The following is a 15,763-nucleotide window of genomic DNA, read 5'->3' as shown; positions in this document are numbered from 1 at the left end:
CGGCAACCCCCAGGGATGTCTTCTCTAAGTACCACTGAGATGTTCTCTCTGGTCAAACACATCTCTCCGTCTCTCTCCCCTCCACTCCATCGTACCTGTAGCATTTGTACTGCGAAACTGAGTTGCCGGTCCGGCCCCTCCGACAACCATTTTTCTGTTGGGGATAACCACACACTGCTCCAGTCCACCCAGCTGAAAATGGGTACCTGCAAATGCTGGGGGTTAACCTGGCGATAGACTGGCGACCTATGGGGCGGGGTGGGGGGGGCGGTCTCGTACTCTCAGTCGCTTCACGCCACAGAAACCGGCATAAGCACCGGCCTGATGGGCCACAAGGCTCGGGACAGACTTTAACTTTTAAATATAATATCCCAGTCTCCCGCACGGATCCATGCCCAGGGGCCATCTGCTGTTCAGAGAACAAAGGACAGTACAGGAGTGGCCCTTTGGCCCTTCTCTACATATTCTTGTGACTGTCTAAGATTTCCTTAAATACTCCTGTGCTCTCTGTCTCTGCCACCACCCCTGACAGTGCATTCCATGTCTCCATCAATCTGTTGTCTTCACTTTCTTCCTCTGAGTTTAAATACATGCCTTCTGTGAAAAATATTACTGGCTGTCTACACCAACTATGACCACAAAATTCCACAGGTTTCTATCAAATCTCTCCTGAGCCGACGCCACTCCAGAAGCAAAAAGTTTCAGCATGTCGAGCCTCTCCTCAGCGCACACCTCCTCCAGACATCCTGCTCCAAACCCTCCACATGCTTCCTATAATGAGGTGATCAGAACTGAACACGATACTCTCAATGTGGCCTAACCAGCATTTTATAAACCTGTAACATCATGTCCTGGGGCTTGAACTCAATGCCTTGCCTGATGAAGGTAAACATGCCATACACCGACTTCACCTCCCTGTCAACCTGTGCTCCCAGTTTTAGGGAACCGATGTCTCTGAACCTCGACATCCTTCTCTTTGTCAATACTGTTAATGTTCCTGCCATTAACTGTGTACACACCCTTGATGTTGGATCTCCCAAAGTGCAGCCCTAGGTATCCTTTTCACCACAACGAATGTATGGAATGCAATTGGATTATCTTCAATCCTACTTGCCGGAGATTTTTCATCAGTGTTTCCAGCTCTCCGAATGTTCTTGAGTTCCCCTATTTTTTAAATATAGTCCTCAAACACCCTGTTTGATTCTAGCTTCCTAAGCCTTACTTATGCTTCTTCCTCCTCCTTGATTAAATTAACTTCCTGTCTCATCATCCAAGGTTCCTGAACCTTGCCATTCTTGACCCTCCCTCTTACTGGAAAAAACTGGCCCTGAAACACTGCCCTGGTCTTTCAACAAACTCCAGGTCAGATGTGGATTTGCTGCAAAATCCATCGTTACATATTGCTGTGCCTGGCATCTAACTCAGCTTCAATCTCTCCATTCAGTGACTGGTGTTCTGTTTCACATCCCCCTGTCAATCTCGTTTCAACCCTCACAGGGAGCAGCAATGAACCTCATGATCCTGACTGCCCTCCAGTGAAACTGCAAACCATCCCTCTTGTAAATATCACCCCAGCACCAGAAGAGGTTCCAATGTTCCGTAATCCTGAAACCCTGTCCCTGTATCAGCTCCTCAACCACACATTAATCTGCTCTCACTTTCTGTTTGTATCCCTACTACTACAGGGCACTGGCAGTAACCCGGAGATTACAACCTTTCAGGTTCTGCTCCATAACTTGTTCCCTAACTCCCTATATTCACTGTGGGACATCATTCCTTTTCTACCTGTCCATTGATACCGACGTGAACCACCACCTCTGGCTGAATGAACACCTGTTCTGTATCTGCTCTGAGATGTCCTTGACTCTCAGAAGATTTACAACTTTTAAAACCAACAAAAGGCAACGAAAAGAGTCATAAAGAGAGGAAAAAGTTGGAAGCTAGCCACTGGTATTAAAGAGGATACCAAAAGTTTCTTTAGATATACAAAGTGTAAAAGAGAGGCAAAAGTAGATATTGGTTCATTGGAAGTTGTTACTGGAGAGGTAGTAATGGGGTATAGGGAAATGGCAGACAAACTGAATAAGTATTGTGCATCAGTCATCACTGGGGAAGACATTAGCAGTCTGCTGGAAATTCAAGAGAATTAGGGGGCAGAAATGAGTAATTTTGCCTTTACTAGGGAGGTGGTCCTTGGGAAACTGAAAGGTCTGAAGGTAAATAATTCACTTGAACCACATTATCTACACCAGTGCTATGAAAGATGTGGCTGAAGAGATTGTGGCAGTTTTAGTAATAATCTTTCCATAATCTCTGGATTCTGGTGTGGTTCCAGAGAACAGGAAAATTGCAAAGGTCATCCACTCTTAAAGAAGAGATGGAAGCAGAAGAAAGCAAATCATAGGCCAGCTCGTCCGATCTCAGTGGTTGGGAAGATGATGGAGTCAATTGTCAAGGATGTATTTTCGGGTACTTGGCAACACATGAAAAAATAGGCCAAAGTCGCCATGGTCTTACTCTTAATAATTTCTCCTTTGGCTCCTCCCACTTCCTCCAAACTAAAGGTGTAGCTATACCTGCCTTTTTCTTGGCTTTGTGGAACAATCTATGTTCCGTACCTATTCTGGTATCTGTCCCCCACTTTTCCTTCGCTACATCAACGACTACATTGGCGCTGTTTCCTGCACGCATGCTGAGCTCGTTGACTTTATTAACTTTGCCTCCAACCTTCACCCTGCCCTCAAGTTTACCTGGTCCATTTCCGACACCTCCCTCCCCTTTCTAGATCTTTCTGTCTCTGTCTCTGGAGACAGCTTATCCACTGATGTCTACTATAAGCCTACTGACTCTCACAGCCATCTCGACTATTCCTCCTCTCACCATGTCTCTTACAAAAATGCCATCCCCTTCTCGCAATTCCTCCGTCTCCACCGCATCTGCTCTCAAGATGAGGCTTTTCATTCCAGGACAAGGGAGATGTCTTTTTTTTTTTTAAAAAAGAAAGGGGCTTCCCCTCCTTCACCATCAACTCTGCTCTCAAATGCATCTCCCCTATTTCACGAACATCTGCTCTCACTCCATCCTCCCACCACCCCACTAGGAATAGGGTTCTCCTGGTCCTCACCTACCACCCCACCAGCCTCCGGGTTCAACATATTATTCTCCGTAACTTCCGCCACCTCCAACGGGATCCCACCACTAAGCACATCTTTCCCTCCCCCGCCCCTCTGTTTTCCGCAGGGATTGCTCCCTACGTGACTCCCTTGTCCATTTGTCCCCCTCATCCCTCCCCACTGATTTTCCTTCTGGCACTTATCCTTGTAAGTGGAACAAATGCTACACATGCCCTTACACTTCCGCCCTTACCACCATTCAGGGCCCCAGACAGTCCTTCCAGGTGAGGCGACACTTCACCTGTGAGTCGGCTGGGGTGATATACTGCGTCCGGTGCTCCCAATGTGGCCTTCTATATATTGGCGAGGCCCGAAGCAGACTGGGAGACCGCTTTGCTGAACATCTATGCTCTGTCCGCCAGAGAAAGCAGGATCTCCCAGTGGCCACACATTTTAATTCCACGTCCCATTCCCATTCTGATATGTCTATCCACGGCCTCCTCTACTGTAAAGATGAAGCCACACTCAGGTTGGAGGAACAACACTTTATATTCCGTCTGGGTAGCATCCAACCTGATGGCAATGAACATTGACTTATCACACTTCTGTGAATGCCCCACCTCCCCCTCGTACCCCATCCGTTATTTATTATTATACACACGTTCTTTCTCTCTCTCTCTCCTTTTTCTCCCTCTGTCCCTCTCACTATACCCCTTGCCCATCCTCTGGGTTTTCCCCCCTCCCCCTTTTCCTTCTCCCTGGGCCTCCTGTCCCATGATCCTCTCATATCCCTTTTGCCAATCAACTGTCCAGCTCTTGGCTCCATCCCTCCCCCTCCTGTCTTCTCCTATCATTTTGGATCTCCCCCTCCCCCTCTCACTTTCAAATCTCTTACTAGCTCTTCTTTCAGTTAGTCCTGAGGAAGGGTCTCAGCCTGAAACATCGACTGTACCTCTTCCTAGAGATGCTGCCTGGCCTGCTGCATTCACCAGCAATTTTGATGTGTGTTGCTTGAATTTCCAGCATCTGCAGAATTCCTGTTGTATGGTTTCCTTTAATCAGTCCTCACCAAAGACTTGTGTATCTGCAACACTTCTTCTCAACTCTTGTACTCAGTGACATGAATGATGAAGGCCAGCAGATCAAACCCCATCTTCACCACCGTATCTAGCTGAGACGTCACTTTCAGTGAATTACACATTCACACGGACATTATTTATATAAATCACAAACAACAAAGGTCCTGTCACCCAGTGGCACACCACTAGACAGACAGCTCCAGTCTGAGACACAACCCTCAACCATCAGCCTCTGCCTCCTGTCATGGAGGCAATTATGGAATCAATCAACTATCTCCCCAGATTCCAGTTTCTAGATCTAACCTTCCAGACTGTAGTCAAAGGCCTGGCTAATGTCCATATAGACAACATCCGCAGCCCTAACATCATCTACACCCTTGTGAAACCCCTCAAAAGGCTGCAAGAAATTTACCAGACATAATTTCCCTTGCACAAAACTGTGCTGACTGTCTTGAATCAAACCAAATGTCGGTAGATCCTGTCCTTCAGAAACCCCTCCAACACATTACAGACTGATGGGCCTGTAGTTTCCACTACCCTTTTTAAACAATGGCACCGCATAAACCATCAGACCTGAAGTCATAGGAGCAGGATTAGGCCTTTTGGCCCATTCAGTCTGTTCTGCCATTCCATCATATATCCCTCTCAACCCCATTCTCCTGCCTTCTACCCACAAACTTTGATACCCTTAATAATAATTAAAAATCTATGAACCTCTGCTTTAAATAAACCCACTGACTGCCTTTATGGCTGCCTGTGGAAATGAAATCCATTCATTCATTCATCTTCTGAGGTGTATATACTTCAATGCTAGGAGTATTGCGGGGAAGGCCGTTGAGTTGAGGGCGTGGATTGACACGTGGAATTATGATGAGTAGCAATTAGTGAAACTTGGTTACAGGAGGGGCAGGACTGGCAGCTTAATATTCCAGGGTTCCGATGTTTCAGATGTGATCGAGGCAGAGGAATGAAAGGTGGGGAAGTAGCATTGCTTGTTAGGGAAAATATTACAGCAGTGCTCAGGCAGGACAGATTAGAGGGCTTGTCTACTGAGTCCTTATGGGTGGAGCTGAGAAACAGGAAAGGTATGGCCACGTTAGTGGGATTGTATTACAGACCACCCAATAGTCAACGAGACTTGGAAGAGCAAATCTGCAGAGAGATAGCAGGCAACTGCAGGAAACATAAAGTTGTGGTGGTAGGGGATTTTAATTTTCCATACATTGATTGGGACTCCCATACTGTTAGGGGTCTAGATGGTTTAGAGTTTGTAAAATGTGTTCAGGAAAGTTTTCTAAATCAATATATAGAGGGACCAACTAGAGGGGATGCAATATTGGATCTCCTGTTAGGAAACGAATTAGGGCAAGTGACAGAAGTCTGTGTAGGGGAGCACTTTGGTTCCAGTGATCATAACGTCATTAGTTTCAATTTGATCATGGACAACGATGAATCTGGTCCTAGGGTTGAGGTTCGGAACTGGAAGGAGGCCAGATTTGAAGAAATGAGAAAGGATCTAAAAAGCGTGGATTGGGACAGGTTGTTCTCTGGCAAAGATGTGATTGGTAGGTGGGAAGCCTTCAAAGGGGAAATTTTGAGAGTGCAGAGTTTGTATGTTCCTGTCAGGATTAAAGGCAAATTGAATAGGAATAAGGAACCTTGGTTCTCAAGGGATATGGCAACTCTGATAAAGAAGAAGAGGGAGTTGTATGAAATGTATAGGAAACAGGGGGTAAATCAGGTGCTTGAGGAGTATAAGAAGTGCAAGAAAATACTTAAGAAAGAAATCAGGAGGGCAAAAAGAAAACATGAGGTTGCCTTGGCAGTCAAAGTGAAGGATAATCCAAAGAGCTTTTACAAGTATATTAAGAGCAAAAGGATTGTAAGGGATAAAATTGGTCCTCTTGAAGATCAGAGTGGGCGGCTTTGTGCGGAACCAAAGGAAATGGGGGAGATCTTAAATAGGTTTTTTGCGTCTGTATTTACTAAGGAAGCTGGCATGAAGTCTATGGAATTGAGGGAATCAAGTAGTGAGACCATGGAAACTGTACAGATTGAAAAGGAGGAGGTGCTTGCTGTCTTGAGGAAAATTAAAGTGGATAAATCCCCGGGACCTGACAGAGTGTTCCCTCGGACCTTGAAGGAGACTAGTGTTGAAATTGCAGGGGCCCTGGCTGAAATATTTAAAATGTCGCTGTCTCCGGGTGAAGTGCTGGAGGATTGGAGAGTGGCTCATGTTGTTCTGTTGTTTAAAAAAGGATTGAAAAGTAATCCGGGAAATTATAGGCCGGTGAGTTTAACGTCAGTAGTAGGTAAGTTATTGGAGGGAGTACTAAGAGACGGAATCTACAAGCATTTGGATAGACAGGGGCTTATTAGGGAGAGTCAACATGGCTTTGTGTGTGGTAGGTCATGTTTGACCAATCTGTTGGAGTTTTTTGAGGAGGTTACCAGGAAAGTGGATGAAGGGAAGGCAGTGGATATTGTCTACATGGACTTCAGTAAGGCCTTTGACAAGGTCCCGCATGGGAGGTTAGTTAGGAAAATTCAGTCGCTAGGTATACATGGAGCGGTGGTAAATTGGATTAGACATTGGCTCGATAGAAGAAGCCAGAGAGCGGTGGTGGAGAATTACTTCTCTGAGTGGAGGCCTGTGACTAGTGGTGTGCCACAGGGATCAGTGCTGGGTCCATTGTTATTTATCATCTATATCAATGATCTGGATGATAATGTGGTAAATTGGATCGGCAAGTTTGCTGATGATACAAAGATTGGAGGTGTAGTAGACAGTGAGGAAGGTTTTCAGAGCCTGCAGAGGGACTTGGACCAGCTGTAAAAATGGGCTGAAAAATGGCAGATGCAGTTTAATACTGACAAGTGTGAGGTATTAGAAGTTGGAAGGACAAACCAATGTAGAACATACAGGGTTAATGGTAAGGCACTGAGGAGTGCAGTGGAACAGAGGGATCTGGGAATAGAGATACAAAATTCCCTAAAAGTGGCATCACAGGTAGATAGGGTTGTAAAGAGAGCTTTTGGTACATTGGCCTTTATTAATCAAAGTATTGAGTATAAGAGCTGGAATGTTATGATGAGGTTGTATAAGGCATTGGTGAGGCCGAATCTGGAGTATTGTGTTCAGATTTGGTCACCAAATTACAGGAAGGATATAAATAAGGTTGAAAGAGTGCAGAGAAGGTTTACAAGGATGTTGCTGGGACTTGAGAAACTCAGTTACAGAGAAAGGTTGAATATGTTAGGACTTTATTCCCTGGAGCGTAGAAGAATGAGGGGAGATTTGATAGAGGTATATAAAATTATGATGGGTATAGATAGAGTGAATGCAAGCAGGCTTTTTCCACTGAGGCAAGGGGAGAAATAAACCAGAGGACATGGGTTAAGGGTCAGGGGGGAAAAGTTTAAAGGGAACATTAGTGGGGGGCTTCTTCACACAGAGAGTAGTGGGAGTATGGAATGAGCTGCCAGACGAGGTGGTAAATGTGGGTTCTTGTTTAACATTTAAGAATAAATTGGACAGATACATGGATGGGAGGTGTATAGAGGGATATGGTCCGTGTGCAGGTCAGTGGGACTAGGCAGAAAATGGTTCGGCACAGCCAAGAAGGGCCAAAGGGCCTGTTTCTGTGCTGTAGTTTCTATGGTTCTGACTAATGACATTACTCATCTCTATTCTAGAGGGGCCTCTTTCTATCGAGGGTGTGGTTTGGTTCTGGATTCCTCCATTATTGGAAACATCCTCTCACATCAACGCTATCTTGGCCGTTCAATATTCAATGTGTTTCTATAAGATTCTCCCTCATTCTTCTAGACTCCAGTGACTGCAGGCCCAGATTATCAAATGATTATTATATCCTAACTCTTTCAGTCCTGGGATCATTCTCGTGAATTTCCACTACAGCCTCTGCAATGCCAGCACATCCTTTCTTAGAAAAGTTACCCAAGCCTGCTCATGATACTCCAAACGAGGTCTGACCAAAGCCTCAGCATTTGCTTTTATTTTCTAGTTCTCTTGAAATGCATGCATTTGCCTTCCTCACTACTAACTCAATGTGTACATTAACCTTTAGGAAATCGTGCACTAAGACCCTTTGCACAACTGATTTCTGTTCTCTCCCTGATTAGAAAGAGCCTAGGCTGTTATTCCTCCTACCAGAGTACATGACCACACAGTTCCTTATGCTGTATTTTATCTGGCACTTCCTTGTCCATTCTCCAAATCTGTCAAATGCTACTGCAGACTCCCTGCTTCCTCAACACTGCCTGCCTCTTCATATCATCCACAGTCTTGGCCTCAAAACTATCAATTCCACATTAGTCACCCTGTCCAATCATGTGCAACCTCAACTGGTGCCTGAGATGAAGCAAAATAATCTCTCCCCTGGCCTCCACAGTGTATTCTCCAGCTTCCCACAAAGTACAAGAATGTACCTGATAAGGCCCTGGAGATTTAACAACCTTAAAGAATTCTTGCAATGGTGAAATAACTGTTGGAAATATTCATGGAAAGCCTCTCCTATTTCATTTGCCTCCACACACAGATGGCCATGTTCACCTCCAAGGGGAACGATTCTGTGTCTAACTTACCTTTTCCTATGAATATAGCAAGAGAATCTCTTGGATTTTGCTCACTTTGCCTCTGAATCATGATATCCTCCTTTTACCCTCCTAACTTTTATGAGAGATCCTATCTCTAATAATATTCTTTCTTTTTAAATCTTTTTATTGAATAAGTATACAAAAGGTAAACCATAAAGGCACTAATACACTGTTAGAAATTACAGGAGATATTAATACAGAAGAAAAAATTGATACAAACAGTGCAATTTAAACATAAAATAATATGGTAAAATAATATACTGATTTTTATATATCTATCAATAGAGAAAAGGAAAAAAAAAACCCCAAAAAAGACCCCAAAAAAAAACCCACCATGAAACTAAACTAAAAGCAAAGCAAAGCAAAGCAATGGGCTAACTTGGAAACAGGTTGAGTTAAAGAACTTAAAATCACGTCCTCAAACCCGACCTGCATTAAAAACAGTTATAAAAAAAAAGGCAAGAAGGGAATATAAATATGGAACAAAAGAGAAAAAAAATTACATTAAATGAAAATATTGAATAAAAGATCTCCAGGTCTGTTCAAATTTAAGTGAGGAATCATAAAGATTACTTCTAATTTTCTCCAAATTTAAGCATAATATCGTCTGGGAAAACCAAAAAAAGGTAGTTGGAGCATTAGGCTCTTTCCAATGTTGTAAGATATATCTTTTCACTATTAAAGTAAGAAATGCAATCATTCTACGGGCTGAAGGGGAAAGATTACTGGAAATTTTAGGTAATCCAAAGATAGCAGTAATATGATGAGGAGAGATATCTATATTCAATACCTTTGAGATAATATTAAAAATGTCTCTCCAAAAAGTTTCCAGAGTAGGACAAGAGCAAAACATATGAGTTAAAGAGGCTATCTGCCCCGGACATCTATCACAAAAAGGATTAATATGAGAATAGAAACAAGCTAATTTATCTTTGGACATATGTGCTCTATGAACAACTTTAAACTGAATTAGGGAATGTTTAGCACAGATAGAGGAAGTATTGACTAATTGTAAAATCTGCCCCCAGTCATCCACGGAAATAATAGAACCCAATTCTTGTTCCCAATCTGACCTAATCTTATCAAATAGAGCTTTCCTAAGTTTCATAATAATATTATAAATCATAGCCGTTACACCTTTCTGACATGGATTAAGGTTAATTATAGTATCTAAAATATATGTAGGAGGTAGTGTCAAAAAGGAAGAGAGTATAGTACTTAGGAAATTTCTAACTTGGAGATATCTAAAAAAAATGTATTCTTGGTAAATTATATTTATTAGATAATTGTTCAAAAGACATAAGGGAACCATCTAAAAATAAATCCAATAACTATGAAATACCCTTAGTCTTCCAAATTTGAAATGCACGATCCGTAAAAGAGGGAGGAAAAAATATACCTAAAATAGGGATCGCTAGCCCAAATTGGTTGAGATCAAAAAATTTTCTGAATTGAAACCAAATACGCAAGGTATATTTAACTATCGGGTTAAAGACCAGTTTGAGGCGTTTCAAATCAAAAGGAAGAGAGGAACCTAAAATAGAGCCAAGTGCATAGCCCTGAGCAGATTGTAATTCCAATACTACCCATTTAGGAATGGATAGTGTATCTTGGACAAGTAACCAAAATTTCATATGTCGAATATTAATTGCCCAATAATAGAATCTAAAGTTAGGTAATGCTAAGCCTCCATCTCGCTTGGCTTTCTGTAAATGTATTTTACCCAATCTCGGGTTTTTATTTTGCCAAATAAATGAAGAAATTTTAGAGTCAACTTTATCAAAAAAAGATTTTGGAACAAAAATTGGTAATGCCTGAAATATATATATAAATTTTGGCAGAATAAACATCTTAACTGCATTAATACGACCAAAGTTAACTATAATGGAAACCATTTAGATGGAAGTTGAGTAATATGATCAATTAAGGGTAAAAAATTGGTCTTAAATAAATCTTTGTATTTACAAGTAATTTTAATCCCAAGATATGAGAAATAATTATTAATCAATTTAAACGGAAAGTTATGATACAAGGGAAATTGTTTATTAATCGGAAAAAGTTCACTCTTACTCAGGTTTAATTTATAACCTGAAAAAAGACTAAATTGTGCTAATAAATCTAAAGCAGCAGGGATAGATTTTTGGGGATTAGAAATATATAAAAGTAAGTCATCAGCATAGAGTGATATTTTATGGGACTTTAAGCCCCGAGTTATCCCAGTAATATTTGGAGATTCTCGAATGAAAATTGCAAGAGGGTCTAATGCAATATCAAATAATAAAGGACTAAGAGGACAACCTTGTTGAGTACCTTGAAAAAGAGGGGAAAAAAATTGAGCTTAAGGAGTTAGTACGGACCGAGGCCATAGGAGAATGATACAACAGATTAATCCAGGATATAAATTTCGAGCTAAAATTAAACATTTCAAGCACCTTAAATAAGTAAGGCCATTCTACTCTATCAAAAGCTTTTTCAGCATCTAAAGAGATAACACACTCAGGAACATTTTGTGAGGGGGTATAAACAATATTTAACAGTGTGCGAATGTTATAGAAAGAGTAACGACCTTTAATAAAACCCGTTTGGTCTTCCGAAATAATAAAAGGGAGTACTTTTTCTAATCTGTTTGCTAATAATTTAGAAAAAATTTTAGAATCAACATTTAATAAAGATATTGGTCTATAAGATGCACATTGAGCAGGATCTTTATCCTTCTTTAATATTAGAGAGATTGACGCTCTATAAAAGGATTTGGGAAGTTTACCAAGTTTTAATGAAGCCTCCAAAACCCTACAGAACCAAGGGATTAACGAAGGTGCAAAAAACTTATAAAATCCCACGGTAAACCCATCAGGGCCAGGAGCTTTCCCCAGGTTCATAGAGGAAATAACATTCCTAATCTCATCAATAGTAATGGGAGTATCAAGCATAGAAGACATATCCTGTGAAATCTCAGGGAAATCTAGGTTATCTAAAAAGTCATTCATATATTTAGAGTCTCGTAAAGACTCAGATTGATATAAGGAAGAATAAAAATCAAAGAAGGTTTGATTGATCTCATGATCAAATATCAGTCGATCATTTTGATTATAAATCTGATTAATTTGAGATTTAGTATAATTAGACTTCAGTTGGTTAGCCAACAGTTTAGCAACTTTGTCACTGTGTACATAAAATTCACTTCTTGTTTTCTTTAATTGGTTTACAATCAAGGACAAAAGTAACAAGCTGTGCTCCATCTGAAGTTCAGTTCTTTGTTTATACAACTCCTCAGAGGGAGCTGTAACATATTTCTTATCAATTTCCTTAATCTTGTCCACAATTACCAACTCCTCCTGCTTCAGCTTCTTCCTCAAAGCAGCAGAATACGAGATAATCTGACCACGAATATAAGCTTTAAAAGTATCCCAAAGAATGTTCACAGAAATATCCTCTGTGTAGCTGATTGTAAAAAAGAAATCAATCTGTTCATTCATAAAGTTAACAAAGTCCGAGTCCTGAAGCAGCAACGAATTAAAACACCATTGTCTGTTATTTTGTGTATTGACCTGAATTTTAATAGAAAGCTTAAGTGGAGCATGGTCCGAAATGGCTATAGAATCATAATCACATTTAATCACTGAAGAGATAAGCCGAGAGTCAATAAAAAAAATAATCAATTCTTGAATAGGAATGGTGAACATGTGGAAAAAAATGAAAAATCTTTTTCCTGAGGATGCAAATTTCCATTATAGAGGTTGAAATTTCTCTTTGAATTAGATCCGATATAGTTTTCAGAGTCAACGGTGGTTTAGTCTGAGGGAGATCGGTACCTTACGGTCTAACCGGAGGTTTGCTGTCTTTCCCATTTTTTCCGTTCTTGGACATAGCAGACGTTAAAAGCATCCGAATATCAAAAAGCCCAATTTGTTTCAGATTATTGTAAAAGTCGATGCCTTAATGGTTAGTTAAATATAGCTGATCATAGGGAAAAAAACTCAGAGGTAATGGAGCGAGTCAAGAGCACGACTTCACTCCATGAGCTCTTCCGGAAGTCTCTCTAATAATATTCTCGAATAATTTCCCTAGCATTGATCCAAATCTCACCAGTCTATAATTTCCTGTTTGTCTCTATTGCCTGAGGAACAACATGCCCTGGAATATCAACATTCCCTTCTCTGATCTCACTATCCTCCATGACCACATTGATGAATACTGATGAGAAGTACTGATTTAGTCCCTCGCACACTTCTGACATAAACTCTCTCCTCTGTGCTTGTGTTGTCGTACCCTCTCCGCAGTGCCCCTTCTCACCAAAGTTATTTCTTCTTCCCGTTTCACACCTCTGATTCTCCCTCTAACTTCTCTCTTGCTTGTTTCATGTTGCCAGAGGCTTTCTCCAATTTCTACTTCTGAAATATTCCTTATCCTTCATTTTCTTTCAGTCTGAATTCATAACATCTCTCACTATGCCCCTCTGCCAGACCTTACCATCCTTGTGTTTCCTCCTCATAGAAACAGTTCAGTCTGAATTCTGTTCAATGTGGACAGTTGCCATTAGCTGTACAATCTTGTCCTTATTTACCGTTCCCAAAATGAAACTTCTATCAATGGCCAGGCTCATTTCCCAGTACAATGTTTTCTATGATCCCCTTCCCAGGTTAGACGATCCACTTCTATGTTAAGAAATATCCCAGCATTCTTCTAACATATTCGGTGATATCTAAGCCCTGACTCTAAGAGAGTCCCAGTCAACATTGGGGAAATTTGTCACCCATGACAACTACCCTGTTGCTTTTACATCTTTCATTACCTGCTACATTTCTGTTCCTTTATCTCCTGCTGGCATCTGGGAGGCCTGTGGTATAACCCCCTCAGTGAATGCACCTCTCTTATCCTGAACTCTATCCACATTGTCTCACTGGATGAACCCTCCAGTGTGTCCTCTCTTAATCCCTCACCCACAATTCCATATAAAGGCTGATCTGCCATCAGCCTTCCTTGTATGTCAATCCCACTTCCCTGATTTTACAAAACATTTATCTTCCTTCTCTTTGAATCTTTTCAGTTATCGAGCCTCCCCATTCATCTCAGTTAGGGAATTCCAGTGTTTGTTATACAGTGTTTTTTTAATCATTTGTGGCCTTGTAGAACAGCGCAGGCATGTACTCTGGTTTCCTGCAGTCCACAGTTTTGAGTGCCACAGTTCCACACAGTCATCAGATTATAAAAAGGGAGAGGGAGTTTGATGAAGTGAACCTGGGCAGTTGGCACATTTTGCATGTCACAGTTCCCAAGGAAACGTTTGATGCCCATAATTTGGAAGGTGGCAAAGTCCAATAAAAAGAAGTTAGATTTAAACAGAGCAGTCACTGTATGAGTGGGCCAGAATTGGAGAGGGGAGTTGAGGTTTCGTCTCTTCTGAGAGATGTAGGCCCTGGGTAGATATATTTTGATTTAATCTTTATTTCTTTTGTATTACACATTTAGAGCAGAGGGGATGCCAGACAAGATACTTGTCTTGGTGGAAGGAGACAGAGGGTGGTCATGGCAGCTTGTTATTCAAGTTGGAGGCCTCTGACCAGTGAAATTCACAGGGATCGGTGCTGGTACTGTCATTTGTCATTGATGTTATCGATTTCTCTGACATTGTATTTAATGTGATTAGTGAGTTTGCGGATGACAGCAATGTTGGTGGTAGTGTGGACAGTGAAGATTGTGTGAGAGTACAATGGGATCAAGATTAACTGGGGAAGTCAGCCAAAGAATGGCAGGAGGATGTTGACATGGACAATTGTGAGGTGTTGCATTATGAGAAGTTCAACCAGGGAAGGATCTGTACAGTAAATTCTTGTCCCTTGGAGAGTATTACAGAACAGAGAGACCATGAAATACAGGAACATCATTCACTGAAAGTGACAACACAGGTAGTCAGGATGGTGAAGATGGTGCTTGTCCTATTTGTCTTCATTGATCAGGGAATTGAGTAGAGAATTTGGGATGCCATATGACAGCTGTAAAAGTCAAAGTGAGACCACACTGTATTGTGCACAGTTTTGGTCATCCAGTTGCAGGAAGGATGTCATGAAGCTGGAAAGTGTGGAGGGAAGTTTGATGAGGACGTAACAGACACTGGAGGACTTGAATTATCAGCAGCAGCTTGGACAGACTGGGACTCTCTTTCTCTCTCCTGAGAGATTAAGGAGCTGTCTGGTGACCGTCCAGAGGTTTACAAAATCAGCAGGTGAGCACTCTTTGTGTCAGGGTAGGGAAGCCTAAATTTACAGGGTAATTGTTTAAGGTGAAGGGGAAACATTTAAAGCCTACCTTATGGGTGGGGGATGTTGCATCTTTGATTAAGGAGACCAACACTGCAGGAATAAGAGGGGTTTTGATGAGGTCCTGTAAGTAGAGGTTTTAAATAAAATGATGAATGATGATTTTGATGGGATTATACTGCCAGTCTCCCGATAGGCTCAGATATTGTGCAGCAGACATGTTGGTAAATCACACAGAGGGGTAATGGGAACAAGCTTACAGCGGTTGGGCATTTCAACTTTCCCAGATTACCTTGTATGAAAAGTTTCAGTCTCCAGGAGAAATTTGGCAGACACAGGATTGGTTCATCCCTCAGCAGAAACAGTATTTAAAAGGGAGGTTGAGGCAAACATCACTAACAACAGAAGACAAAGGCAGCATAAAAGAACATGAGAGGGCAAAGAATATCATCAAATTTAATGGGAAGGATTATGAAACTTTAAAAAAAAAAGAGCACAACTATAATAGTAATATGCAGAAGTCAGATGAATTATGAAAGTAACTGGCCCATAATAGAAACAAGATATAGAAAGATTTATTTTCAGATATATGAAGAGTAAAAGAGAGGCAAGAATGGACAAGGTTTTAGGTTTCCTATTCTCATCTTCAAACTCACACCCCTCCCTGATTCTCTTTTTACATGATTTAGTTTATTCT

Source organism: Mobula birostris, chromosome 28 (assembly GCF_030028105.1).
Source record: "Mobula birostris isolate sMobBir1 chromosome 28, sMobBir1.hap1, whole genome shotgun sequence".
NCBI lineage: Eukaryota > Metazoa > Chordata > Chondrichthyes > Myliobatiformes > Myliobatidae > Mobula > Mobula birostris.
This window is presented reverse-complemented; position numbering follows the sequence as displayed.